The following is a 7423-nucleotide window of genomic DNA, read 5'->3' as shown; positions in this document are numbered from 1 at the left end:
TATCAAAAATAGGGATTTCCTGAACTTCCCATAACTTATCATTTCCTAAAAATTCATTCCCCCAATCCATACTACTATTCCGTCCCTGTAGCTGAATCCAATAGGGAGCTATTAACCTGGCATTGATGTGACTCCTGAAAAGAAATTCATCTCAGCCAATCTCTATCTATTCTCGAATAATTGTACTTGAGGCTTATGCTTCCCTATGGTTAAATAAGAATTTTATGTTCATTCGAATTGTTGCATAGTAGCAATGGAAAATCTGTGTGCATTAATTTAAGTTGTATAGGGATGTGTAAATGCAATCCTAACACAAAAAGTTTAAATTGGTAACCAAATATAACCCCAAGCATAGATCCAGAATTTTGTTTCCGCACTAAGCCCAGCAGAGGCACAAGAGAAGAAGTTTCTTCTCAAACAAATTAAGCCACCAGAATTTGACAGAAAAGGGAAGACTATTGAAGCCATTGCCAAAATATGGATTGAATCCATGGAGGACTATTTCTGTGCGGCTGGAACAACACCTGTGAATCAAACCATGATTGCCAAGCTCAAGCTCACTGGCAAAGCTAGGCTGTGGTGGAAGCAATGGTATAAAGACCAATCAATGAAAGCACAATAACTTGGGAAAAACTAAAGGAAGTAGTGCAGGGAAGGTATATGCCACATGCGTACAGAACTCAGAAGATGAATGAGTTCTTTAAGTTGAAACAGTTGGGCCTGTCTCTGGAGACGTACTACTCGAAATTTGTCTCCTTGTGCTAAAATACACCCCGACAATGAGTATCCCCCAACAAGTTTCAAAGTTTTGTGATGGGCTGAATCCACCAATAAACACTCGGTTGGAATCAATGCATCCTTTGGATTTTCAAGATGCATTGATAAGAGCAGGACCTATTGCCCAAGAAGTCCAGCCAAAGCAGCCAAAGTCGAGACCTTGGGCTTACAAAGACCAGAATCCAGGGATGTCGAATTCTCAAATTAAAAGGGTGCAAGGACAAAGTCAAGGCCAACGGAAGAAGCCAAGAGCAAATGCAATTGATGACTTTGTCTCCACTCAAATAAGTGATCAAGGCCTGTGTTGTTTCCACGGCAATGAACCTAGGCACTTCAAAAGGGAACGTCCCAAACTTGGTGGAGATCGCCGTCAAGGGAAATTCAAAGGCCAAGCCAAGGATACTCGTGGCCACAGTCGTGTAGCATTGGGAAGGGCAAAAACTTCCCATATTACCACTAAAGGAATCGACGAAGAAGAAAATCTGTCCATGGAAGCTAAGATTGAGAGGGCAACCGTTCATGTCGCTCTCCATAAAAAGGGTCCGAACCACCAATTCTCGATGATTCAAATACCATCGGACTACAAAGATAAGGAATTCAAAACCTTGATTGACTGTGGCAGCACTCATTCTTTCATTTCACCATCCTATGTAAGAAGGTTAGGGATAACCACTGTACCTGCACCCACTTTGCTTATCGAACTAGCAAATGGGTGAGAAATCACTTGCACTAGACAAATTGCTAAGGTGGAATTCCTACTCGGAAACGAACCCACATATGTTAAGTTCAAGGTAATGAATCTAGGAGTCCATGAATGCCTACTCGAGATGGACTGCCTAATCCCCAAGGATGCTCACATTCATTATGGAAAGGGTCAAGTCTCCTTTCGGAATCCTAAGGGTGAGCTAGTTACAACTCAAGAAGAAGCAGGTAAACCAAAGATCCAGCTAGATAAGGCAACACAAATAGTTCAAGGAATAAGGAAGGGATTATCCATCTACCTAGTCAAGCCGAACAAATCAGATCAGGTAGAGGACACCAATGAAGAACCATCATGGTTAAAAGAATATGTGGATGTGTTCCCACGGCAGAATTGATTGAATTACCACTGCCTAGGAAAGTGGATCATGAGATTAAGCTAATTCCAGGAGTTGCACTAGTTGCGAAAAGGCCTTACAAGATGCCCATTCCTAAAGCCATTGAGTTAAAGGAACAACTTAAATAGCTACTAAACCAAGGGTACATACGCCCCAGCAATTCTCCTTAGGGGGCTCTAGTCTCATTCCAAGAGAAGAAGGATGGTACACTTCGCCTTTGCATCGATTATAGAGGCCTGAACCAAGTAACCATAAAAAATAAATATCCCATTTCGAGGATAGATGAGTTACTCGATCGATTGCAGGGAGCAAAAATCTTCTCCAATATTGATTTGAGGTCAGGGTATTATCAGATCCGCATCAAGGATGAGGATATTCCGAAGATGGCATTCAATACTAGGTATGGTCATTTTGAATTCACAGTAATGTCTTTTGGATTGACTAATGCCCTTGCCACCTTTAACAAGCTAATGTATGACATTTTTAGATCATACCTTGATGATTTCATACTCGTCTTCTTTGATGACACCTTGGTTTATTTCAAGGAAGAGGGGAATCATGAATCCCAAGTTCACATCGTCCTTGAGACCATAAGGACTCATAAGCTCTATGCCAAGAAGAAAAAGTGTGCCTTCCTCAAAAGGCAGATTGAATATCTTTGATTTATTATGTCAAATGAAGGAATCTCTATAGACCCTACCAAGGTTAAGGATGTCCAAGAGTGGTCTCCACCGGCTACTATTAAAGAAGTGAGTAGCTTTCTTGGATTAATAGGTTGGTACATGATCTTCATTAAGGACTATGCTTTAATTGCAACACCCTTCACAAATTTGCTGAAGAAGCAAGTTGCCATAGTGTGGACGCTCTCTAAACAAGCAAGTTTTTATCAACTCAAGCATAGCTTGGTGATAGCACCAATTTTGAAGCTCCCTGACTTAAGCAAGGAATTTGAAGTTGTCATAGATGCTAACTCACTTGCACTGGGATGTGTACTAATGCAAGAAGGTCATCCTATAGCCTATTCCTCGCGGAAGCTAAAAACCCATGAAAGGAATTATGCCACATATGACCTGGAGCTGCTAGCAGTGATTCATGCCCTCAAACTTTGGCGACATTACTTGCTTGGTAACAAGTTTTCTTTGGTCACGGACCATAAGAGCCTTAAATGGATCTTCACCTAGACCAACTCAACATGAGGCAACGTTGTTGGATAGAAATTCTATAGGAGTATGATTTTGAGATCAGGTATCGACCCATCAAAGAGAATGTGGTCGCTGACGCCTTAAGTCACAAGGAATTCCTCAACTCTCTTATCATGGAGGAACCCTGAATGGCCGAATCATTGGCAACTATGGTGTCAATACCTAGCAGCTCTATCCTTGAACTAGCTAAGGAAAAAGATAGCCATGACCCATAATCTGGAGATGATAAAGGAAATTTTGGAAAAAGACCAAAACCCTAGACTTAAGGTCAAATATCAAGAATTCTCCGTTAATGAGGGACTTGTCTATTTTAGGACAAGATTATGCATACCCTCGAGCAAGAAACTCAAACAGAGAATACTTTGGGAAGCACATGATTCCCCCTTTTTAGGTCATCCCACATATGTCAAGACCCTCAACACAGTCAAAAAGAGCTACCATTGGGCAAGGCTTAAGGGAGATGTGCTCAAATATATCACGGAATGTTTGTCTTGCCAGTGCATTAAGGTGGAACATGTCAAGGTGCCTGGGAAGCTACAACCTCTCGACATCCCCCAAAATGAAGTGGGAATTCATCAGCATGGACTTTGTTGTTGGGTTACCCTTAGTGCAAGGAGGCTACAATTCAATTATGTTTATAGTAGACATGCTCACCAAGGTTGCACATCTCATTCCAATCAAGACAAACTAAAAAGCTTCAGATATTTCCAGACTGTTCATCAAGGAGATATTCAGACTCCATGGGTTGCCTAGAAGGATCGTTAGTGACCACAACTCCGTCTTCACATCTCACTTCTAGAGAGGGATATTCGGGGCCATTGAGACCCAACTCTATTTCAGTACAATCTATCACCCTCAAATTGATGGCCAAACAGAGAGGGTTAACCAAGTCATTGAAGATATCCTTAGAGCTTATTGTTGTCGCAAACCCAGGAAATGGATCCAGTATCTACCATTAGTAGAGTTTGCCTACAATGCTTCCTACCAACTAAGCATTCAAATGACACCTTTTCAAGCATTGTATGGGCATGATTTCCATACTCCATTAAACTTTTAGATCCTACTTTAAGGGTAGAAGCTTCTAAGGAAATGCTTGAGGAAATGGATGAGCAAGTTAAGGTCATCAAACAAAACATTAGAGCCACCAAGGATAGACAGAAAGCCTATGCAGATCTAAATAGACAAGAGTGAACCTTCAATGAGGGAGACATGGTTTTTATTCTTTTACGTCCCAATAGGAGTTCCTTATCATTGGGAGAATTTAAAAAAATGAGTCCAAGGTATCGTGGACCCTACAGGATCCTCAAATGCCTAGGGCCCAATACCTACAAACTCCAACTCCCTGAGAACGTAAAGGTTCACAATGTATTTCATGTTAGCCTACTAAAGAAATATGTATCCAATCCTAGCCATGTACTCAATGAACAACAAGTTGTAATGCCAAGCCAAGGAGTCCTTGAGCTCTGGCAAGCTAGAATCCTAAACATTCACGAAAAGAGATTGAGGAGTAGAATCCTCAAGGAGTACCTCATCCAGTGGAAGGACTTTCCAGAAGAAGATGCCACATGGATTGACGAGAGTACTCCAACCAACAATACCCCAAATTCCTTTCGAGATGAGGACATCTCGATTCCTTAAGGGGGGAAGGATGTAACATTTCCTTGCCCTGCCATATGAACCCTCCCTTAATTAACATTTTTTTTAAGGAAAAGAATAAATACCCCCCTTTACTCATGCCGCCAGCTGGTGGATGGAGGGGGGGCTACCGTGTGATGACGTGTGGCCATGGGGGAGCTCCAACTGGTGAGGTCGGAGGGGGCAGGATTCGCATGTGGGCGGAGCCCATCAAGGCCTTCTATAACACTTATGTGGGCATGGGAAAGTTCCAGCTGGAAGAGGATGGTCGTTGTGGAGATAACGGCCACTCCCTCTTCCCCTCCACCATACGCAGCATGGCGGCCATCCACCTTGCCGCCATGATAGGGATAAGAGGGGGTCCTCCATACCATACCATCCCCCCCCAACCCAATACCACTATATAAGCCTTAGGCTTAAGAAGGAGGGGTATTAGGATCGCTACTCTTCCCTACTATCTAACTGGTAAAAGAGAGAAAGTGTGTGAGGGAAAAGAGAGAGAGTGTGTGAGACAAAAGAGAGAGTGTGTGTAAGAGAAAAGAGAGAGTGTGTGGGAGAAAAGAGAGAGAGAGAGAGTAAGAGAAAAAGAAAGAGAGAGAGAGAGAGAGAGGGAAATTTTTCCTTGGAGGCTTCCGAGTTTTCCCTTTTTTTTTCCCCCCTCTCTGAGAGGGTTCTCACGAGCGGTTTCCTTCCACAAGGAGTCAACTCTCTTGTAGCCTAGGTGCATAGCTATGAAGAAAAAGCCAAATTATACGATGCCTCCCAAGTGAAGTAAGGTCCAATTGAGTGCAAATCCCGCTTCAATTGATGGATCTGCGAGTCAAGGAACCACAACACTTGGTAACCAGGTGCGTCCCATAAATCCTACTTTCATGAGAACTCTTAAAAACATACAACGACTTCATTGGGAAAGGAGAAGTATTCTAGATAAAATTTATGATAACTAACCATCTATTGGGTTGCATCATTCAAGCATGTTGGAAATTGTGTTTTATTGCAGTTTGGCATGACTTAGAATGAACAACTTGCACAAAAGATTTCGCATTTGTGCACACTGAAATCAAGGACTTTATTGATTGTGTTCATAGTGCATTAGATTTATGCACTAGCAATGTCATTCTTAAGAGGTAAAAGAAACTGAAAAATGGATTATCGGGAAGATAAAGTGTCAAGAATCGCGTGATGGGGGAACTTGCTCAAGATGCTGCGCCAAACACACACAGAATGCACAAGGAGAAGCTCACTCAAGAGACAAGAAGAGAAATGGAGGCCAAAACGTTTTCTTTCTGGTTTCTTCTTCTTCTTCCACACTCTTTACAATGTACACAAAGTATAGATAAGATACAACATAAAGGAAAGTGGCCTACTAAGTCAAACAATGCATAATTGACTACATTAGTCAACTGGCGCTATAACTATGCCAGCTGTAAATAGGTGTAACAACCTGAATATAATAAGTAATGAGTCAGTGGCCATGTGAGAGTCATAATGACCACTGACGTGCTAAGTGTAGACGTGTGGACCCATCTAACCAGGCGGTCCATCATTAATGTCCGCATGTGGTGAGCTTGTCATCTCAACAATCCCCCTCAAGCTCAACTACATCTCTGCAACTCCAAGTAAGCTTCGAAACTTTTGAAGCTTCTCTATACCCAATGTCTTCGTGAAGATGTCAGCTATCTGATCCTGTGTGCTGACATACACCAAGTCAATCTCACTTACTAGTACCTTCTCTCTCACAAAGTGGTAGTGTACCTCAATATGGTTTGTCTTGGCATGGAACACAGGGTTCCTAGCCAACTGTATACTGCTCATGTTGTCACAATAAATGACAATTGGACCTTCCACCTGCACATCTAAATCAGCCAATAACTTTTGTAGCCATACTACCTCACATGTTGCTATAGCAGCACCTCTATACTCAACCTCTGTACTCGACAAAGCAACTGTAGGTTGCTTTTTGCTGCTCCAAGTAACTGCTGCACTACCAAGAGAGACATGTATCTGCTAATAGATCTTCTATCAAACATACTACCAGCCCAATCTACATTTATGTATCCAAACACTCGTACATCTGTACTTGCCTCATAGAAAAGTCCATAATGTAATGTCGACTTCACATATCTCAATATGCGTCTGACTGCATCCAAATGTGGCTTTCTAGGTACTTGCATAAACTGACTCACAAGACCAACAGTGTAGCTCAAGTCTGGCCTTGTAATGGTCATGTAGATCAAACTCCCCACTATCCTCTTGAACATAGTAGGGTCTTCTATCTCATCCCCAACATCAGCACTCAACTTTACATTCTGCTCCAATGGGATTGAAAGTGGTTTGCATGGTGTCATAACATACTTGGATAACATATCCAAGCCATATTGTCTTTGGGACAGCCATATACCATCATCACATCTGATCACCTCAATGCCAAGGAAGTACCTTAGCTCAACTAAATCCTTCATCTCAAAATTCTTCTTCAAAAAGTCCTTGACTGTAGCAATCCCACTATCACTATCACCTGTAATAATCAAGTCATCCACATAGATGACCATGATGATCAAACCTGCATCTCCCTTTCTCACATAAAGTGAGTGATCAGCATCAGAAACATAAAAGCCAATATTGACAAGATACTCTCTGATCTTGTCAGACCATGCTCTAGGTGCTTGTTTGAGCCCATAGAGCGCCTTCTTCAACCTGCACACATACGTG

The sequence above is a fragment of the Lygodium microphyllum genome, chromosome 5 (genome assembly GCF_053477565.2).
Source record: "Lygodium microphyllum isolate KBCC chromosome 5, Lygodium_microphyllum_v1.1.10, whole genome shotgun sequence".
Classification (NCBI taxonomy): domain Eukaryota; kingdom Viridiplantae; phylum Streptophyta; class Polypodiopsida; order Schizaeales; family Lygodiaceae; genus Lygodium; species Lygodium microphyllum.
This window is presented reverse-complemented; position numbering follows the sequence as displayed.